The sequence below is a fragment of the Schistocerca piceifrons genome, chromosome 4 (genome assembly GCF_021461385.2).
Source record: "Schistocerca piceifrons isolate TAMUIC-IGC-003096 chromosome 4, iqSchPice1.1, whole genome shotgun sequence".
Classification (NCBI taxonomy): Eukaryota; Metazoa; Arthropoda; class Insecta; order Orthoptera; family Acrididae; genus Schistocerca; species Schistocerca piceifrons.
Window position 1 is genome coordinate 123,291,509 of NC_060141.1, and position 23,172 is coordinate 123,314,680.

Here is a 23,172-nt window from a genome sequence, read left to right on the forward strand (position 1 = left end):
TGTGATACGATTTCGTACCCGCAACTAAGCGGGGCGCACACGTGTGCGTCACGCAAGAAGACACCCGACAGTCGTAACGATTCGTATACTGTAGGCAATATCAGAGCACTGTCGGAGGAATCACTTTTTCGTAAACTCCTTCAAGACTTTCCAGCACTTACCGAACCCGTCAACGCAACCAGGAAATGCAGACACAATACTCAACACCACATCAGCACGACACAAGGTCAACCCGTTGCCTTGCGCCCGCGGTGTCTGCCTCCAGAGAAGCTGCTCGCGGCGCGACCTGAGTTCGACAGACTTCTAAAAACAGGTATTGTAAGTAGGTCTGATAGATCATGGGCATCTCCAATTCACATGGTCCGTAAAAAAGACAATTCATGGAGAGTATGTGGAGACTACAGGGCGCTCAATGCCCGCACAATTCCCGACCGCTACCCAGTACCCAATGTGACTGATTTTAACAGTGCGGTTAGCAATGCCAAAATATTTAGTGTGATTGATTGCGCCAAAGCATTTTCCCAGATTCCCATGGCTCCATCTGACATTAAAAAAACAGCAGTTATCACACCATTCGGTTTGTTTGAGTACAATTTTATGCCATTTGGCCTCAGAAACGCTGCCCAAACATGGCAAAGATTCATGCATGAGGTGCTTCGAGAATTACCATTCGTATTTTGTTATATGGACGACATTTTAGTATTCTCTGGTTCTGTATATCAACATGTCGAACATCTGCGGCAGCTTTTCCGCCGTCTGACAGAGTATGTCATAATTATTAACGAAACAAAGTGCACGTTTGGAAAACGCGAGGTTAAGTTCCTGGGATATTTGGTTTCAGCAGCAGGCCTGTCACCTTTGCCTGAGCGGGTTGAAGCAGTACAACAGATGCCTCTTCCCACAACTTACAAACGACTTCGCAGATTTTTAGGCATGCTCAACTATTACAGACGTCACTTACCTAAATTAGCTGCCGCCCAAGAGCCACTCACAACGTTACTTGCAGGTAAAAATACAACAGGAAATCGTAAAATTCCATGGAGTCCAGATGCTGAAGCAGCTTTCCATGACTTAAAATAATGTCTTTCTCGGGCAACACTACTGGGACATCCAAGATTGAGCTCCTTTAGCGCCCATGGTTGATGCGAGCCAAATAGCAGTGGGTGCAGCGCTACAGCAAGAAGCTGATGGCAGATGGCAGCCGCTCGCATCTTTCTCTAAAAACCTGACTCGACAGCAGCAAAAATGGAGTGCAATTGACCGCGAGTTGCTTGCTATTTACTTAGCCATAAAGCATTTTCGCACGTCTGTCGAAGTGAGGCACTTTGCAATTTTTACCGATCACAAGCCGTTAGTAGCTATATTTCAACGAGACACAGAGCTCAATTCACCACGTCAGTGCAGGCAAGTCGAGTACATTGAACAGTTCACAACTGACGTGCGTCACATTTCAGGAAAAGACAACCTGGTCGCAGATTGCCTGTCTAGGAATTGTGCCAGTTTAAATTCAATTCGTTGGACCGAGTTAGCGTCTAAACAACGAGAAGATCCTATCTTGCGCCGTCTAATAGAGGAACAGAGAACTGCGCTGCAGCTCAGACGTGTGTCTGTCCCAAATGTTCCAGACGGAATTTGGTGTGATGTAGCAAAAGGAAAGGAGCGACCTTACATACCAGAACAATATCGTCACGAGATTTATAGAGCACTACATGACCTATCACATCCAGGAGTACGAGCTACAGCCACGTTAGTTTCCTTCAAAGTAGTGTGGCCTGGAATACAAAAAGATTGTCGTGCATGGGCGCGTGCATGCCTAACATGCCAGCGTAATAAAATCAGCAGACATGTCTTTGCACCTATTGCTGACTTCCCGACGCCATCTGCAAGATTTTCACATATACATGTGGACATTGTGGGCCCGCTATCATGCTCTTCAGAACAACGCTATTAGCTCACAATCATTGATCTTTTTACCAGGTGGCCAGAAGTAGTTGTAATACAAGACATTTCTGCGGAGTCAGTTGCAAAAGCACTGTTGCATTCATGGTTCTCGAGGTTTGGCGTTCCACAAAACATAACAGCAGATCGCGGAAGGCAGTTTGAAAACCAACTTTTCAATGAACTTTTACTACTGTGCGGGTGCAACCACCTACGCACCACAAGCTATCATCCATCTAGTAATGGAATGGTGGAACAACTACACCGCACGCTCAAAGCTGCATTAATGTGTAGTTCCACTTCATGGCCTGAAGCACTACCGCTGGTCCTACTCGGATTGAGAACGGCCATGAAGGAGGACTTACAATGCTCTTCCGTAAAATTGGTTTATGGAGAGCAATTGAGGGTTCCTGGAGAATTTATCGTTCCAGCATCTACACAGCCGTTCGCCCCTGAGCTATGCATGCAATTCGCGAGACAACTCAGCGTTAGAATGAGAAACATCAAACCCACTAACCCTGTCAGACATGGAGACCGGAGAGAGTTTGTACATAAAGACCTGCAAGCAACGTCCCACGTGTGGCTTAGGGATAATACGGTGCGCCCGCCGCTTGTTTCGCCTTACTCTGGACCATACAGGGTAATCACAAGAGGAAGCCACAGCTTCAAAATTGATAAGGATGGTAAAGAAGAGACAGTCTCAATTGAGCGGCTTAAACCTGCTTACACCGAAGAGGGTACACTCCTTCCTCGGTCTGCAAAATCACCCTCAAACGTGGAGGCCAAAGAAACAGCAGAGAGTCTCGCCGAGCCCTCGGTTTCAGAAGAGGACAACGAAGCAGCAAGTGCAGAACAGGAGCAGCCATTGCCTGCACCAGATGTTTTCACGAGAGCTGGTAGAAAAATCAAGTGCAAGTTTCCCACATACCTGGTGCACCCGGTTTCAAAAGGAGGGGGGCTGATGTGGCGACGTCATTTATCCACTGCGTCAAAAACAGCGGGTGAAATCTGGAGCTGATAGATATTTATCTTTGCCGTAGTCGGCTTGGTCACTAGTTGTTTATTCTTGTTAGTTTTTGATCTGTGCTTGGAAAATAAAATGTTTTCTCATCTCATGAAAAAGCTGTTACTTCATAAAATATAAAGGCTCCCATAAACTCATATATGTCAACTGCGGTGCACCATGCTAACGTTACTTCTTTTTTTTCTTTTTGCACTAGTATCCCATTCTTCAGTTGAGCTATATAGGTCAACTTAAGAATAGGATACTAGGACTCAAAGAAGTATACTTAACTTTATGTTTGCATTATGAATGTAGCAGATATAGGGCTACCATATGTTTTCTCTGTCCTGCATTCTTTTGTTTCTCAACATTCTTCCCTGCTGTTAAATCCGTGTGATACGTTGTCAGTGGTAACTTCTGAAACCATTGGTCAAAGCCGACGGGTGGTATCCCATTCTTCAATAATCCCAAATTATCGTTTACCTATTTCAAACCATGTAGCGTAAATTAATATGTTAGCAGCTACAACAATTCCTATGAATAGTGTGTGTTCCTGTTTGTAACTATGCATTTCTCAGGAGGCGGATGGTGGGGGAATTGGATGGTATGGGGTGCTACGACGTGTTGGTAGGTAACTCCACTGAAGGAGGTAGGTAGTTTTAGTTGAGTTTCGGTTCGAATTAATTCTGTAAATTATGACGAAGCACTAGGCAGTGTGGAAAACTGTCGCTGCTGTTAGTATACACCTTTCGTATAATGTGCGTTCCTGTTCCACAATTTCTGCTACACGTAACCCTTGAATCTTATCGAATCTCATCATCAACCAAAATACATACCAGTTATAGTGATAGTCAAAATATCCACAGGTGTGCTGCCGGTCTATAGTGTCCAACGGGCACAATATTTCGGCGATCATACATGTCGCCATCATCAGGTGAACTGACGGACTGAGCTCCTGTGAACGTGCCGGCACGGAGATCCGTACGCTATGGCTGCTCAGAGGGAACTGGGTTCGGTCGCGGCGGCGGCCGATTTAAATACCCTCCGCCCGCGGCGCGCTCCCTCCGCCGTCCGCGCCCCGCTCCACGGTCGCGCGGTGGAACAGATTGCGACGGCGTCTGAGATGACATCGGTGTGATGGCTCTGTCCGCCGTGGTCGTCACAACTATACGTTTGCTCGATTTACTCTTGATTAACCCAATCGCTGGTTCCCAAGCCTTGCTAAGATTATAGCCACAGTCACGGTTTATGAGGTCGTCATTGGTGCGAATTTCGATGGCCTCTCTAACAACGCTGTCCCAGTATCTCGACGTCTGTACCAGAATCCTCGTGCGGTCATACTCCATGGCGTGAAAGAAAAATGGGTACTCAGAGTGGCAGATTTAACGTGCTCTCCGCCCATCCACTGCAGCACAACCTGTTGAGATGGATGAAGTCACGAGGGAGGAGGTAGGCACTGCATTTATTCCATACACAGGCGCACTCTCGGGGAAAATCGCCCGGATTCTGAAGAAACACCGGGTCGGAGCTGTGTTTTGTCCTCCAAATAAAACTCGTGCACTGTTGGGGAGTGCCAAAGATGACCTCGGTTTGAGGAAGGCCGGCGTGTACCAGATTCCGTGTCAATGTGGCAAGTCGTATATTGGTCAGACGATGCGTACCGTCGAGGATCGATGCCGTGAACACCAGAGGCACACTCGACTGATGTATCCGAGCAAGTCGGCGGTCGCTGAACATTGTTTGTCGGAAAATCACGCCATGGAGTATGACCGCACGAGGATTCTGGTACAGACGTCGAGATACTGGGACAGCGTTGTTAGAGAGGCCATCGAAATTCGCACCAATGACGACCTCATAAACCGTGACTGTGGCTATAATCTTAGCAAGGCTTGGGAACCAGCGATTGGGTTAATCAAGAGTAAATCGAGCAAACGTATAGTTGTGAAGACCACGGCGGACAGAGCCATCACACCGACGTCATCTCAGACGTCGTCGCAATCTGTTCCACCGCGCGACCGTGGAGCGGGGCGCGGACGGCGGAGGGAGCGCGCCGCGGGCGGAGGGTATTTAAATCGGCCGCCGCCGCGACCGAACCCAGTTCCCTCTGAGCAGCCATAGCGTACGTATCTCCGTGCCGGCACGTTCACAGGAGCTCAGTCCGTCAGTTCACCTGATGATGGCGACATGTATGGTCGCCGAAATATTGTGTCCGTTGGACACTATAGACCGGCAGCACACCCGTGGATATTTTGACTATCAAATACGCCGGGACAAACTCAAGAATCACAGTTATAGTGATGTCTACCCAATGCCATAGTCAGGTCTACTAAAGAGATCCTGCCTACACACGCTTGTTCGTCCTCTTCTCTAGTGTTGCTGTGCGGCGGGAGCTCCGTATCGGATGAGACAGAATGAGAACGTAGGATACGTTCAAAGAAGTGCAGCGGTAGAGTGTCACGAATATCATACGCGAATAGGATGGCTTTCATTAAACTAATGGCGTTATTCGGTGAGGCAGGATCTCTACATGAAATTTCACCAACTTCCTTCTCGGAATTCGAAAATATTTTATTGGCGCCCTGCTACATAGGGAGAAATGATCTTTATAAAAAAATAAGAGAAATTAGAACTCGCACAAAGAGATTTAGTTGTTCGTATTTCCAGTACGCTATTCGAGAGCAGACTGGAGCAATGGAGATATAGCTTGATGGTGGTTCGATGAAACCTCTGCTAGGCACTTAATTGAGAGTTGCAGAGCAATAATATAGATGAAGGTGTACCTGTATCATACTTCTGCAATAACTGTGAAACAGTAATTTAATTATTTATTTACTCGTAGCAATTCTTCACGTTTGGAATGTCCTGAAAGAGTTATACTCTAAGCAATTAATAACCAAGAAAGGGGTCTTATCGGTGAAAGGAGTCCATACTGTTTCCAAAGGAGAGTTCGAGTTTATATCTTTGAAGTGATTATCGTTTGCCTGTCTTCCTTACTGTATCAGATCCCACGATATCTTTCCTCCACCTGGCACTGATGTGTTAGGGTGAACGTATCTTTGAAAATGTATTGGTATGAATAATTATCTGTACGCTACCACTAATGATTGGTATTTGAATCTTTCTTAAAATTAATCTCTCTCTTAAGTCATCAAGTGATTACCAAGTGATAAGTGGTTTGGTGCTGTTTTATAAATCGCAGTAACAGGCTTGGGCGATATTTGTATAGTCACCTGATATTTGGCCATTCCACCGAGATAAATACGTATTTCAGTAACTGTTTTGAAGATTCTCTTCATTTAATGGAACGTAATGCCGACAACCGATTGGAGATTAAATTATGACACTTGAAACATTCCAAATTCATATAGGTTCGAAAAGACGAAGCTAAACCAGTTATTCCGAGAGAGTGATATTCTGTGTCCTAGCATCTTAAAATCCATAGACCATTCGAGGGCTTGACTCGCCTAGTCCTCATGAAGGAGAGTTAAATACTAACTCACAAAATATTCAATAGCAACACAATGTCATAGGCAACCAATGCTGTAAGACTCTATTAATATTTTTGCAAAAACCAAGAATAAACTTTGCTTTTATATCACCATTAAAATTTTATTAAGTGTTTAGCAAATGGTTTGTTAGTATAGAAAAGACTGACTTTAGTAACATCAATTTACATGGCTCCCCTGAAAGCGGCACAAAAACCAAAAATGTTTTGACTTCTTTTCAGTAACACCGGACGCTCCACTGCACCAATTTCCTTCGTTTAACCGCTTGTTGTACACGCGAAAGCTCCACTGTTACGTTGTTTTTTTGGATTTAATGTCTTCCGTCAGTGGTTGCCAATAACCTCATCAAAGACAAACAACGAAAAGGTGAGAAACAGTTCAGAAAATCACTATTTGTTCCGTCAATATCATTTTTTCAATGTGCACCATAAGTCGTATCTAAGCAGCGAAAAAGTTCGTGTCTTCTTCGACAGTGCATGATCCTAACAGTTAGTCGTTTTCGACCTCGACAGGCTACTGATGTTCCAATCTTCTGGTCTTCCATTCCTTCCTGTCTGTATTCTTCCCATTTTATTGCTGGTGTCTCCTCTTTCTTCCGCACGGCACCCAGTTTAAAACTTTCCTTGGGGACCAATTTTGATTAATCTTCGGACGTACCGGTACCAGTGAAAGTTGTTTTCTTCAGAGAATTTGCTTGGAGCACGTTATCTTCATTAGCCTCCACACTTCATTTCGTAATTTATATTGTCACGTTAGCTGCAGAGCACTTCTCATATAGTTCTTTTCCAATGTTCTAATTATCTCCCTAACATTCCTCGTTTCAGGCCACACCTCTGCTCCTTACAGAACTATGTTCTCCACCACACCTTAAAAATTTCTTCCTTAGTGTCCTGCCGAACAAAACTATTCCGCACTATGTCATGGAAAGATTTAGAAGCTCTCATTCCCGTTCTTGTTGTGAACTGTTTCTTTTTCACAAGACCAGAAATTTGCAGTTTCTGCAGGGTTTCAGTTCTCCTTCCCCGTGTCAAAGTTTTATCTCCTACTTAGACGGTAGCCCTGGCGACCGTGTGGCAGAACGACCACCTTGGCGCCCAGTCTTTCCGCCCAGCAGCGGCGGCAGCCGCGTCTGCGGCGAGCTGGAGGCGGCCCCTCCTCTTCACTGGAAGCGCCATCGTCTGGGGCGGAGTGCACCACGGCGACCGTCGAGACGGTAGTCGCGTCGCTCACCTGAACAGAAAACGAGTACATTAAAATGCTTAAAAGTAGACTGTTCGCGAATATGTAATTTGATGTGTTCACAACTTAATACCGTTTTGGAAAAAGTTTATATTGGTTGAACATTGACTCTGCAGTAGGAAACTGCCGAAGATCTACTTCAGATTAGCAGTGAGAGCTCGTCTAAGAGCGAATGTTTGGATTTAGAATAAAATACGGAAATCTTGTGTTTTTAGTATCAGCTGATGAGACACTAATTATGTCACCAGATGGACAGTCTCGTAGTTCGCGATTGTTGTGTCGATTACATGCATTTCACTGAACTCGGAGTTACTGGCCTTTAGTTCCCGATACGAAATAGCGGTAAAACATTTCTGTATTTCCTTGCAAGAGGTGTAGAGCTCGTGAATCCAAGCTGCTGACGAGAATAAGATACAGAAAAGTGGAGAGGAATAACTGCCACTATGATTGATAACGGAAGGAGGGCTGAAGAAATATCAAGATACGGTTATAGAGTAAGTAAACGTAGAAAAATCGTCCAAACTATGCGAAATGGTATAAGGCATTCAAAATTCTGAGAGACATAGGAATAAACAATATACCAAAACTGAAAAACAAAGCTCAAAGATCTAGGATTAGAAACAGTGTAAGAAAGGACGCAGCCTTTCAACCATACTTTTCAATCATTACAGCACAGAAGCAATAATGGAAATTAAAGAAAGGTTCAAAAGTTGGTCTAAAATTCAATGTTAAAGGATATGAATAATAACATTCACTGATGGCAATGCTATCCACCGTGAAAGTGAAGAAAAAGAACAGTTTTGTTGCATGGAATGAGCAGTCTAATGAGCACAGAACGTGGATTGAGAGTAGACCGAAAAATGAGAAAATTAATGAGAAATGGAGGAACGAAAATACCAAGAAACTTGTCAAAATTGGCGATCACGACCTAGCCGAATTTAAGGGGTTCTGCTACTTTGGAAGGGAAATAACCCATGGTGGAGGACTCCAGGAGGAGCACAGTCAAAGATGGCATATCTGGCCAAGAGAAGTCTACTACTATCAAACAAGAAGAATGTGTGTTTGGAGGACAGCATTGTCATGATAGTGAATTATACACTGTACGAAAACCGCAACGAAAAAGAATCGAAGTGTTTTTCATGTGGTGCGTTTTAGATGGTATAACAAATAAGCTTGCACACAGAATACGCGAAGAAAGGAGCATATTGAAAACAGTGAAAAGAAGGGACAGGATGAGAGGATGTGCTTTAAGACATCAGGGGATAACGTCTGTGGTACTAGAGGGAGGTGCAGAGAGTAAAAACAGTTGGGGAAGTCAGAAGATGGGGCACATTCAGCAAAAAACTGAGGGTGTAGGGTGCATGTCCTGCTCCTTCATGAAGAGGTTATAGCAAGTTGAGGAATTCGTGGGGCGTCGCAGCAAAGAAATCAGAAGGCAGTTAAGTCAACGCATTAGAGAACGGTTGGGACATGTTGCAAAGTGCAGCGACTCATTTGGAGGCACTTTCTTGAAACACTGTATGGCGTTTGGAGAACCACAGTTGAAGACTACCATGGGTTTGAGCAGGTATATTACAACTATCTTCTGGACAGCATACCTAGGGTGTTCCTAGCAAGTTAGAACAGACAGGGTTCCGCTACGCAATGGAAACTTCTATTCAGCAGCACGTTTTGATTTCAGTGATGTACACTTTCAAACATAGAAACTTCGCTTTGGTTCTCTTCTAGTTTTTATCTCACATCAAAGCAATAAGTTTTAGATTTAGAAGAAACTGTATTCCTTTATATTTTATGCCCTTATCGAGTAATTTCTGTTCAGTTGTGAAACTGATATCTGTTAGGATCGTAGTTTCCAGTTCCATGCATTAAACCAAACAGATATGTAATCCTTTAGCCCTCGTTCTCCTTCAGCACAATACTACACACACTCAGAAATAAAAAACTGTACAAAATTACTCTCTTATATTTTTACCCTGTCCGAAATGAAACAACCATAATTGTCTCATGACTTTGCTACATTAAAATATTGCGTCAACAAGATGGTCCTCAAAGTGACACTGAACTATATTTCCGTGGATCCCTTTTTAAAGTTATTACGTTTACGAGGGCTACCAACGCTCTTTTCGAATAACGTAGTCGTGACCCAAGCGAGAGGCACTCACAGTAAATACGAGGTAGAGGGACAGCTTACTCCCAAACGTTCACAAATTCAGAATTATAATTTGACTGTCCTAACTTTCGATGTACCTTCAATATTCTTGCCCTCCCTGGAAATCATAATGTCGTCTTACCTTTCCCATGGTGCGCTCCTCCTGTTGTGTGTCCTGTAGCCAACGGCTGACGTCTGGAGCATCAGCTGACGTGAGAATCTTCTGCGGCTCTTCTGACCTCGGAAGACCACCTTCCTCTTGACCGGGGCCCAAACGGAACCGCATCCACACCACGTTGAAATCCTGTGGGAGTTTTGTTTTCGTCGTGATGTTTTCATTTATTGTTTTTACTTTATTTCTTTCCCAATATTTAACCATAATCTAAGACACTCTTCTTTTCCAATAAAAGATACTGTGATTCCATTATTATTTAACTAGAGTCATGTAATTTTCTCAGTGGATATCATAAAAGTCCGACTTCCTGTGTAAGTCATATATCAGGTTAATACGGCATGCTGACGGTTTTATATGGCAATGCGGACGAGAGCATTCGCTCGTTATCTCCGTGAAGTACTTAACGGCAACCCCAGCCAACACGAAGTTTTAAACGCCGGGTATGTTGACCAGCTAATATTAACTGTCGACTCAGTACTGATGTCACTCTTCGCTTAGGTTCAATTTTGTCCATTTATACGTTTTTCCTTAGCGAGGAAACCGAAACACGAATAATCCGTTTCACGATCTTCAGTTTAATTTGGAGTCGGCCCGTGTGGCCGAGCGGTTCTAGGCACCTCAGTGGGGAACCGCGCGACCGCTACGGTCGCAGGTTCGAATTCTGCCTCGGGCATGGATGTGTGTGATGTACTTAGGTTAGCTAGGTTTACGTAGTGCTAAGTTCTAGGGGACTGATGACCTCAGCTGTTAAGTCCCATAGTGCTCAGAGACATTTGAACCATATTAATTTGGACAGGGAGGTCAATTGCCCGAGCACGAAGGAGGTCCCACGACACTATGTGATGCTGTGCTGAAGACACTAATCAGCAAAGGAACTTGCAGACATTTGTCCATGATGCATCACGAACCCCATTCCCCCCCCCCCCCCCCCCCCCGGAGATGGGTCCATTGCCTACAATTATCTCTTTCAAGAATTACTACATGTGCTTTATATGTATTCTGTCCCTCCCCCTCCCTCCCCCCTCCCCCGCCCCCGCGCACGATTATTGATCCATATATCGGTCAACAAATTCCGATCATGTTTCAGGATGTGTGGATGTAATTACTGCTCTGTTGCATCAGAATTGAGAGGAAACTAACACAGACCATGAACAGTCGACTTCAAGTTAAACATGTATGGTTAGTCGGCAGTAAAGTGCGTAAACAGATAGTTTTCATTCACGCGTTCACTGCATAGCCCATATGGAGCTAAGATGAAACCTAACAGGAGTGAGAGAATGTTGTAGGAATGGTAAAATCGAGGCTGGGAGAGTAATTTCAACCCAAAAGGAGATAAATGACTGAATAAAAGAAAAATGTAGGGATCGGTCATATAGCAGTCGGACGTTCCTCAGGGTTCAGGTGCAGCGAGAGGCATCCCCAACACGTTCGACACCGCTCCTTGCCGACACAGTGGGAATACAGCAAAAACGCTGACTCGGCCCACAGACCATTCATCCTGCCCAATCGCCGGGTTAAAAAATGGTTCAAATGGCTCTGAGCACTATGGGACTTAACATCTGAGGTCATCAGTCCCCTAGAACTTAGAACTACTTAAACCTAACTACCCGAAAGACATCACATACATCCATACCCGAGGCAGGATTCGAACCTGCGACCGTAGCGGTCACGCGGTTCCAGACTGAAGCACCTAGAACCGCACGGCCACACCGGCCGGCGATCGCCTGGTTATCCTCTGCCATTGGCGTCATTGAATGTAGTAGGGAGGGGCGTGGGATCAGCACACCGTTTTCCAGGTCACTGTCAGTTTTCATGTCCTAGGGCAGCCACTTCTCAGTCTGAGTAGTTCCTCGAATGGTCTCAGGAGGCTGAGTAACCTGTACCCGTCCTCCCATCAAAGACACGTCGCTGGGATCGCCGGTAACTGAACCAAGGTTTTCCGTGTGGTACTCAGACCTATTTACCCCAGTAAACCAGTGAAACTAAGTTCTATCCCGCTACAGAAGATAACCTTAGAGCTATCAGTAAGTGATGGCTCGCTTTTAGCTACCAGTACTTGTGCCAACTTCAGGAAATAAAGAAGTTCTCGCTAAAATCTGTAATGTGGTGTGTTAATTAATGACCACTATGATTATGTAGAATCTGTGTTCCCCTGAACCTCAGTGTTACATTCTTCACACTCCTCGACGCTGCTCACCTGTGGGTCCAACAGAACAGGGTCTGCGTCGTCATCGCAGACCGCTACGACACGAAGATCTTCGGTGTCTGTCTCCCGCCCACAAGGGAGACAGAAAAAGGCGAGAGCTCTGCGGAACATCTGCGAAGGCAAAAGAAGTGTATACATATATGAATTGTTTTTCTCGATTCATAAATTAGCCTAGTAGAAAGGCTGCAGCAAAGATGTGGATTGTGAGGCAATGTCGAAGTTTGGGGTGGGTGCTGCGACTGCGTTTTACGAGAAACTCCACGCCTCATCAGCATGCTACCGAAAGCTCTAAAAATTAAAGAATTTATGGCAATGTATGATGTTCGTCGACATTACATATTTTCTTACAAAAACCACGCCTTGAGCTCAGAGCAAATCAACAGCGCTCACTAGCAAAGTTACACGTATTTACTGAAAATGGAAATCAGTGCTTCAAGCAGAGTGAGTTGTTGTAGCCCTATACTAACGAATAAATGGGAAAATCAAACGATTTTCACGTAAAGAGAGTTTGATTCGGTCGTTCGCTTAGAAATTTTGTGTGACCGATATATTTAACGTGAAACACAACGGAGTCTAGAAACCATACCCATACCATATTTTTCAGAAAGTAGGTATTCTTTAAGTTAAATGATAGCTCAAGGGCCCATGGACACTGTAACCGATCGATTGTTGGCATTGTTGTAATTCGCTACAAAGATAGAAAGGACAGTCGTCAGATGCACAGGGAAACCATATTTGGTTCTCTTTACCGGTTTCGACAGTTTCTACTGTCGTCTTCAGTAGTGAAATAGGCTCAAATCAATGCTGCGTAAACGTCCTCTGAAGCAGAGTCAATGAAACAGAGTGACATTTAAAAAGTGTGTCATACTTGTCATGAGTGGCAAACAAACAGCTGATAAATTTCACATCGTAGTTAGTATCGGGGAGAGAAGTCAACCACTAAAGTGACGTCCCCCCCCCCCCCCCCTGCTGGTAGCTGAGTGTACAGCGCGACTGAATGTCATGTCTAACGGCCCGTGTTCGATTCCCGGCTGGGTCGGAGATTTTCTCCGTTCACGGACTGGGTGGTGTGTTGCCCTCATCATCATTATTTCATCCCTATCGACACGCAAGTCACCGACGTGGCATCAACTCGAAAGACTTGCACCAGGCGGACGGTCTACCCGACGGGAAGCCCTAGCCACACGGCATTACCTTTTACCAAACTGACGTAATTTACTTTTGAAGCAAATCCTGCAACTTTCTCATTTGGAGATGATGGTTGAATTTTAGTTCAACGTTAATGTATTCATCGCCAGAAAATAAAGAAGTGTTGATTTTTAATTCTGCTGGTAGTGATTAATTGCTTGGACTTGGGTGGTTTCTTCTGATGAAAGATTACGAGCTTAACTAAAAATCTTCACGGTAAATGATAACAGGCAAACAGTTTCAGGATAAAGATTTATTAAAATCCTTGACCACGGTTTCGGCATATCTAAGTATACCTTCATCAGAAGTAAAATACACCTGAACAGGAAGACACATTCATTAGCAAAAACTTAGCACCGTAACTGAGAAAGAAAAAACACTTATAGCTTAAGTAACTGTAAAATTACCAAAGTATTACAAGCACAAAAACTTTTAGTCACTTACTAAAATCACATCCTGCAGTGGAGATACATAAAACAATAGTGCCAAATGCGTCGTCAGTAGTTAAAGCATCATCTCCATTTATACAACATAATTATGGACAGAGGATAGATGCGAACACAGCATAGCATCGGTACTTCGCCTGTGAACTAGCGTGAAGAGGGTGTGAAAGCCCTAGGGCAGGCAGTTTCACCGAGAGAGGGCTTTGACTTCGGTGAATTTTGGGTAACACTGATGTTAGAAAACGTTCCGATAATACTCCAAGCGCAGTATCGACATCCGCAAGAACAGCTGTCGTCTTTGTCACAAGGGAGAATATAAATGTTAATGCTCCTCTTTTCAATCCCAGCAATTATCGTTGTTTCCTTCGGTTCCTGCCTAACCACGCACTCGGAAATCGTCAAATATTTACTTCATCTTTCATTCTATAATCAGACGGAAATGTTAATATAGTTGACTGCTGCAGAACATACTTGTATTAAAAATCACAAAACGTGTTAACAACGCCGGCCGCGGTGGTCTAGCGGTTCTAGGCGCTCAGTCCGGAACCGCGCGACTGCTACGGTCGCAGGTTCGAATCCTGCCTCGGGCATGGATGTGTGTGATGTCCTTAGGTTAGTTAGATATAAGTAGTTCTAAGTTATAGGGGACTGACGACCACAGATGTTTAGTCCCATAGTGCTCAGAGCCATTTATTTTGTGTTAACAACGCTAAGAGGAAAAAGATATATGCATATATTTGCGTGTAGTGGGACGCATACCTACATCCTTCGACTCCATATACCACCACATTATCTGTTTCGCTCGCAGATTGTCATGGAGTATTAGTTTCCTTTCTTGATTATCTTACAATGTCTTGAGGGCTTATACCGTTGATACATTATTAACTACCATTTAATAATAAAAGTGACATGTTTGTGATAAATTATGAATGGACCGTTTCTTTAAATGGAATACTGCAATTTATAATAAAAGTTTGTCTCATTTGTAAATTATTAATGATAACAACTTACTCCTGATAGAAAATTATTGTATGAAGGAGATAACCTTCGATAAACTATTGTATGACGTTTAATTGCAGCAATAATTATAATAAATCGTACCAAGAACGGCGTGTTTTCATAAATCTCCAACAAACGTAAATGACGTCTTGTGAGAGCCCCGTTTCGAACGCTAACGAAAGTCGACAGCAGTTACTACTGTTTTCAATTTGCGCTTGACGTAAAAGCCAAGTCACGTTTACAGAAAGTCTTTTGAAATGAGTTTTTTTTTTTTTTTTGTGTTGAAGGCAAGGGTGCTATCGCCTGAGGCGATTGGTCCCTCTTGTGTGCTGGTAGGGTTACTTAGTTGGGGTCGCTATTTATTTATAAATAGGGGCCACCATTTTTGAATCTTTGGAGGTCCCTTTGGGCACTGATTTGGTCCTTTAGGGCCTCGTTAGTGGTCTTCCTCTGGTCATGGCATATTTCTTTTCTACTTTTTTGTGGTTTCATAGTCTATCCTAACATTCTTGATGTTTCTATGCTAATTTAATGACTAATTTTTGCGTTTTCAAACCTAGAACGTCTTGATGTTTCTATCCTATGTGCTAGTACATTTTCTTGCTGTTTCTAACCTATTTACTACCTACAATTTCTTGATGTTTCTAACCTATGTACTAACTATCCTTACTTGATGTTTCTAACCTATGTACTACCTACGCTTGCTTGATGTTTCCACCTAGACCTCGGCCTGGCTCTCTTGATGTTTCCATTTTTACTCTACAGTAGTGGTCCTAGTCTCTTAGTTACGAATGATGGTCAATGGTACCCTGATTTTGTGCCAGGGTGCCGGTTCATACGTGGCGATCTCCTCTAACTGGTTAAGGTCAGGTCTGAGTCTGTTTACTTTATCCACAAGTCTCGTTGTTGCCTCCTTTACGAGTTCGGCCATGCGTGGCATCTCCAGTTCCCTGTGGATTCTGTCGGTACTTGTCCATGGTGGGGCCTTCAATATCAATTTCAGGCACCTGTTTTGCAGCGTCTGGAGCTTTGCGAGATTGGTTCTGCATGTGATGCCCCAGGAGGAACATCCATATAGCATGGCCGGTAGTACTATCGCCTTGTATATTTTTAGTTTCGTTATTGGTAGCATGTCCTTGCTAGCCAAGATGGGATAGAGGGCATGGATGGCTTTGGTGGTCTTCGTTCTCTTGTCTTATAGGTGCAACTTGAAGGTCATTTTGCTGTCTAGGGTGACACCTAGATAGCGGACTGTTTGTTTCCACGGAACACGCTCTCCGTTAATTTCTAATCGGTCATGGAGTTCCGGGCGTCGTCTGGTAAATAGGATGGCCTCGGTTTTTGATGTATTTATTTTTATCCGGTTGAGTCTCGCCCATGTTTCAGTTCGGTCGACTTGTTCTTGCAGCTTCCGGATCGTGGTGTCCAACCTTCTGTTGCTGGCCAGTAGGGCCGTGTCGTCGGCGAACTGGGCCAGTACTGTGTCCTGGGTTGTTGGTATGTCGTTTACGTACACTGTGAACAGTGTGGGGGAGATGACTGACCCTTGTGGGATGCCCTCGTGGAGGGTTTTTATTTCTGACCTTTTTCCATTTATGGCCACAAAGCATCTTCTATTTGTCAGGTAGTCGTCAATGAGTTTGAGGTAGCAGCGGGGGAGATCCGTGTCCTCGTATAGTTTCACTAGGAGGTTATCTCTCCATACTTTGTCGTAGGCTTTCTCCACGTCCAGAAGGATTGCCGCCGTGAATCTGGAGAGGTTCATGTTTTTTGTAATGTATTCTGTGATCCTGAGGAGTTGCAGTTCCGCTGACAGGGTTTCCTGATAGGCAAACTGTTCCCTGCGTATGACGTGGTTTTCAAGAAGAGGTTGCCTGATTCGCGGGAGTATTACCCGTTCCAGCACTTTCGACATTGTTGGTAGCAGACTTATGGGGCGGTGGTTTTCTGGTTTTGTGAGGTCTTTGCCTTTCTTCGGGATGGGGACGATTTTGCACACTTTCCACACGTCGGGGAAGTGACTTTTTTGAAGGCATGCATTGATTATGCGGGTGAGTAGTACGAGCGGTTTGCGCGGTAGGTGTTTCAGTTGTTCGTTGGACACCTTGTCTGGTCCAGGCGCGGAGTTGTTGTTTAGTCGCCGTATAATCGTGCGGACTTCACCTGTGGTTGCTAATTCTGCTGTGTCGTTAATTGGATTTTCCCTTATTTGCTGAATTGTTGTTTGGATTCTTCTGTTGAATTCTTCTTCATCAGGTAGTTGTGCTGCTCTCTGCTCTACTCTGTTTTGTGATTCGTATGTTGATGCAAATAGTTCAGCCTGCCTGAGATCATCAAAAATTATGTTGTTTTCGTCCTTGAGGGCCGGTTTTCGTTGTTTCGGTGTTCGTAGGTTCTTTATGAGCTTCCAGTCGTCCCGCAGGCGCAGTTGAAGTGTCGACATCCTGTCCTCCCAGACCTCTGCCTTCCACTCTTTTGCACGTTTGTGGATTTCCCGTGTGAGCCTGTTGACTTCCCTCCTTGCTTGAGGGTCTCTGGTGCGGATCCATCTGCGGCGTTCCTGGTTTTTCAGGTATTTTAGGTCCTGAATTAGTGGCGGAAGTGTGTTGTGTTTGACCTCTAGGAATGTTGTTTTGCTGGACGCTCGTTTGTAGGCTGTATTTATCTTGTCTGTGATGGTGGTGATGGCTTCTTCTATTTGTTGTTCTGTGTTTAGCGCTGCTGTGGGCGTGACATTGTTGTTTAGCCACCGTTCATATTGTGCCCAGTCGATGTTGATGGTTTGTCGTGGTCGTGGGGGTTCCATTGCGTCACCGATGTGGCCTATTACTGGAAGGTGGTCTGATGTTAGTGTATTTCGTACTTGTAGGTTCAGTTCTGGATCTAGGTTTTTAGTAATGCAGATGTCGAGTACATCTGGCCGGTGGAGGCTATTGAAAGGAATGTATGTGATGTCCTTCGGGGCTGTTATTTCTGCGTTTGAAATGAGTGTTAGCCGTGAATTTTTCCAAATCCTGTCACAGTTATGAAATTTGTCCCCCTCCACTTCTTCTGCGTAGGCACATTTCAATAACTCAAGCCAGGGCTTACTAACAGTCAGTAATACCGTAGTAGTCTCGTGAATTTATACTAAGTGTGGCTTATCCCTAACTTGATGAGTACATCTCGAAGTACGCAGGCTTCCACTGGCCAGTCGAATCTAAGAGCCTGTAGAATTGGAGAACCGCCACAACAGGTGATAACGTTGATTTTTGTTCATTACGAAAAAAGGAAAGATTCATTTCAGTTAGACTTGCCAGTTAACAGCGATTACGACATGTAAATGCACCACGGTCTGTCTGTCGAAAAATTACCCCGTCTCAGGACCGCGATGTGGCGTATTTACTGTGTTGTGACTGAGAAGGAACAGCGAGTAGTGTGGTAAAGTGGTTGGGACAGATGTGTTTTATAAATTTAGAGTTGGGTTCAAAATAGATATGTGCCAATCACTGCCACTTCTTTGTCCAGTCAGACCATGGGTGTGGTGTTCATCACATTTTCCCTTACTGTTGTCAAGAGATCTGATTTGGCTGAAGTTCTAAGAAAGCTCTAGAACTTCTTTAATGCAAGTGGCAGCATTTGAAATGACAATCAAGGTTGTTTAAATTTATCCCTAACTAAAGCATCCCAATTTTGGGTTCTTCTGCTTTTGTCTAGGGCTTATCCCGTATGTTTACTGGGTCAGCAAATTAATCTAAGTACGGCAATGTTCGGAGGCCCCTGTGGTCTAGGGGTAATGTCTTTGACTAGTAATCAAAACGATGTCGGTCCAGCTACCGCTTAAATTTTGATTAATAATCAGCATTGGCGGCCGAAGACTTCAGCATAAGAATTCACCGCTATTCCACCAATGGCCTTGTCAAAGTTGAAGGAGAAGCGGAGAGAGGTTCGGGGCACTCTCTTGTCCTTATGGTGGGAAATTGACCCTAAACGCAGAAGAATCAGCAATGATAAACGGCGTGAGGATGCAGAAGGCAATGCAAACTACTGCATGAAAGACACATAATGGGTATCCACAGGAAATATGATCTGTAATTGAAAAGGCGTCAAGATGATCTCTCCATTCGCAAAAGATTCCGGAAAAGTCTTCCAGCCGCATCTGCAGGTGGGTCTGTCAAGGGGGAGGTGACCACGAGAAAAAGGCTGAATAACCAAAGATAGGACAGCGTTCTCCGAGTCGGGGCGTGGAATATCAGAAGCTTGAATTTTGTAGGGAAGCTAGAAAATCTCGAAAGGGTAATGCAAAGGCTCGATCTAGATATAGTAGGGCTCAGTGAGGTGAAATAGAAATAAGAAAAGGATTCCTGGTTACATGAGTATAGAGTAATATCAACAGCATCTGAAAACAGTGTAAAGGGAGTAGATTTCGTTATGAATAGGAAGGTAGGGCAGAGAGCGTGTTACTCTGAACAGATCAATGATAGGACAGTTCTTATCAGAATCGACACCAAACCAACACCAACAACGATAGTTGAGGTATACATGTCGACGTCGAATCTGAAAATAAAGAGACTGAGAAGGTATATGATGGTTCTGAAAGGTTAATACAGTACGCTAGGGGAGATGAAAATTTCATAGTCATGGGGGACGGGAGTGAAGATGTAGGCGAAGAACAGAAGAAAAGGTTACAGGAGAGTATGGGCTTTGGACAAGAAATGAGAGAAAAGAAACACTAATTGCGTTCTGTAATCAGTTTCAGCTAGAAAAAGTGAATACTTTGTATAATAATCACAGGAGGAAGAGGTATTCTTGGAAAAAACAGGGTGATATGGGAAGATTTAAGTTAGATTACATCTTCGTCAACAGAGATTCCGAAATAAGATACTGGACTGAAAGGTGCAGCCAGGATCAGACAACGTAGTAGTGATGAAGAGTAGGCTGAAGTTTGAGTGTTTAGTCAGGAAGATTCAAATTGCAGAGAAGTATGACACGAAAATAAAAAGCAATGATGAAATACGTTTTCAGTTCTCTAAGGCTATAGATACAGGAATAAGAAATAGCTCACTAAATAGTACAGTTGAAAACGAAGGGACAAGTCTAAAAAGGGCAATCGCAGAAGTTGGAAAGGAAAATGTGGATACAAAAGCATGTAACGGCGAAGAAACTTGGGTAACAGAAGAAATCCTTCGGCTGACCGACGCAAGAAGGAAGTGCCAAAATGCTCAGGGAATTTCAGGAATATAGAAATACAAGTTTCTGAGGAATGAAATAAACACGAAGCGCATGTAGACTAAGACGAAATGGCTACATGAAAAATGGGACGTCATGGAAAAAGAAATGGTTGTCAAAAGGACTGTCTCAGCTTACAGGAAAGCGAAAACAAGCTTCCGTGAAATTAAAAGCGAGGCTGATAAAAATGCAACGGCAACTCCACTGTTAAATGCAATGGAGAGAGCGGATAGATAGAAAAAGCACATTAAATGCCTTATGAGTAAGATGATTTGTGTAATTTGATAGAAGAGGGAACAGGAGTCGATTTAGAAGAGATAGATAATCCAGTATTTAAGTATTACAATGAAAATTTAAGAGAGCTTTGGAGGACTTAAGATCAAAGAAGGTAGAAGGGATAGATAACATTCCATCATAAATGGTAACAAAACGACTATTGACGTTGGTGTGTAGAGTGTGTGAGTCTGACGAAATACCATCTGAGTTTCGCGAAAAATCATCCGCACAATTCCCAAGACTGCAAGACCAAAAAGTGTGAGAATTATTGCACAACCAACTTAATAGCTCATGCATCCAAGTTGCTGACAAGAATAATATACAGAAGAACAGAAAAGGAAACTGAGGATGTGTTAGACGACGAGCAGTTAGGCTTTAGGAAACGCAATCGCACCGGACAGGTAATTCTGACATTGCGGTTGACAAAGGAAGCAAGACTAAAGAAAAATCAAGACACGTTCTTAGGATCTGTCGACCTAGAAGAAGCGTTCGACAATGTAATATTCTGCAAGTTGTTCGAAATTCTGAGAAAAATTGGAGTAGGCTATACGGAGAGACGGGTAGTATACAATATCTACAAGAGCCAAGAGGGAATTATAAGAGTGAACAACCAAGAGCGAAGTGGTAGGATTTAAAAGGGTGTAAGACAGGGATGGAATATTTCGACATTTTGTTCTGATTGTACATACAAGAAGCAATGATTGAAGTAAAAGAAAGGTTCACTACTGGAAATAAAGTTCAAGATGAAATGATATCAGTAATATGATACGCTGAAGACATTGCTATCCTGAATAAAAGTGAAGAAGAATTACATAGTCTGCTGAATGGAACTGACAGTCTTTCGAGTACAGAAAATAGACTGAGAGGAAATCAAAGACAGACGAAAGTAATGAGAAAAACCAGAAATGAGAACAGTGAGATGCTTAACATCAGGAGTGATAGTCACGAATTGGATGAAGTTAAGGAATACTACCAGATACCAAAATAACAAATGATAGACGGAGCAAGAAGGACATCAAAAGCAAACTGACACTGGCAAAAGGGCATTCCTGGTCGAGAGAAATCTACTGGTGTCAAACATATGCTTTAATATGAGGTATAAATGTCTGAGAATGTACGTTTGGCGCACATCATTGTATGGTAGTGAAATATGGACTGTTGGAAAACTGGAACAGAAGAGAATCGAAGCATTTGAGATGTGGTTCTACAGAAGAATGTTGAGAATTAGGTGGACTGATAAGGTAACGAGTAAGGAGGGTCTGCGCAGAATGGGAGAGGAAAGCAATTCGTGTAAAACTCTGACAAGTGGAAGGGAATGAGTTATATGGTGCTATATGAAGCTGTAGAGTTCATAAACTGTAGAGGAAGACAGAGATTGGAATACACTCTGCAAGTAATTGAGGCCGTAGGTTTCAAGTGCTACTCAGAGAAGAAGAGTCTTGCACAGGAAAGGAGTTCGTAGTGGGCCACATCAAACCAGTCATAAGACTGATGACTCAAAAAATGTCAATGTTAGAGGTAGAGGGTGACTGGATGTCCTTCTCCTCGCCACCTCTCTCCTGCTCGTCCCCTTTCTTCCAGGTAACGGAATATATGTCCTCTAACTACATATATCTAGTATTATCTCGTGTGAAAGTGTTTGAATGTGTTACGGAATGTATGCAACACGTGTAACTCAGTCTAGGCTGCCTGTTTTGATGAATGAAAAGCTTTCACATTGCACCTATTATTTCATTTGGAATATTAATCGCAGTAATGCCTGTTCTATAAAACGGTTCCCCTCATACCTTACATACTGCCAGCAGTGTGTAATGATCGAAATATAGTGGTCGCAGTGGAGGAATGTGGTTATAAGGGGACCCACAAGAATTAGTACTGAAGCCATTTCTGTTGGTATTACATGCAAATTATGTGACGACCTTTTCTTCCTACTGAAAATATCCTTTTTTCGCTGATATCCTTGTGTTATACCTACGTGCAAGCCAAAAAATCTTCACGCAGCCATCCAGAACGTGAAAGTTGATTTACTTGCTTTATCAGAAAGTGCGCAGAACATAGTTTTGAAACATACCCATCAAAGATACAAGCAATCTTAGTCGCTCACCAAAGACTTATCACTCCTAAGCTCAGAGAACCTTTTCTAGTCCTAATCCCAAAAATCACAAAATTGCCTTTTCTTCTTCTGCAGAGAATTTGGATATAATTATGGATCAACACCCAGACTGGGCTGAAAACACAACTGCAGTCTGTAAGAAGATGTTGGGATCACTTTATACATTACATAAATATAGAAAAGTACTTCCTCTCTAGCTTAACAGAGAAACACGGTAGAGGACACTAATACTGCCCATTTTTCCATGGACTTTCGTATGAGAGCTCACATCTTTTGGAACTGGCAATGAATGCTTATATGTGATGGATTCTGAAGTACGATGTTACAACCGAATCGCTCCTGGCTATGAACATTTATCATGACTGCACGCCGTGTTTGCTGCAGCGTCTTGTCAATCGCTGCGCAGCTTCAAATTTATCTTCATCTCTTAAGACTAAAACAACACAACGGCAATACTCGTTCTCAGCACAGTGCAGTCCTCTCTGTAACAGTACACAACACTCCCATATTCTCTAAATAATTTCGTATATCAGGAACCCGGCTTTGGAACAATGTCCCACAAAATATGAGCGAAACTAAAGTGCTTTCAAACTTGAAAAGACAGCTAACGGCCTATCTTCTGTCAGAATTGTTCTCTCTCCTCCTAGCTCACTCTCATCAAAGCTCCCTCCTCCATTACTTTTCTCTTCCGTTGTCTGCAGAGATCTCTACTGAAATTTTTCTCATTCC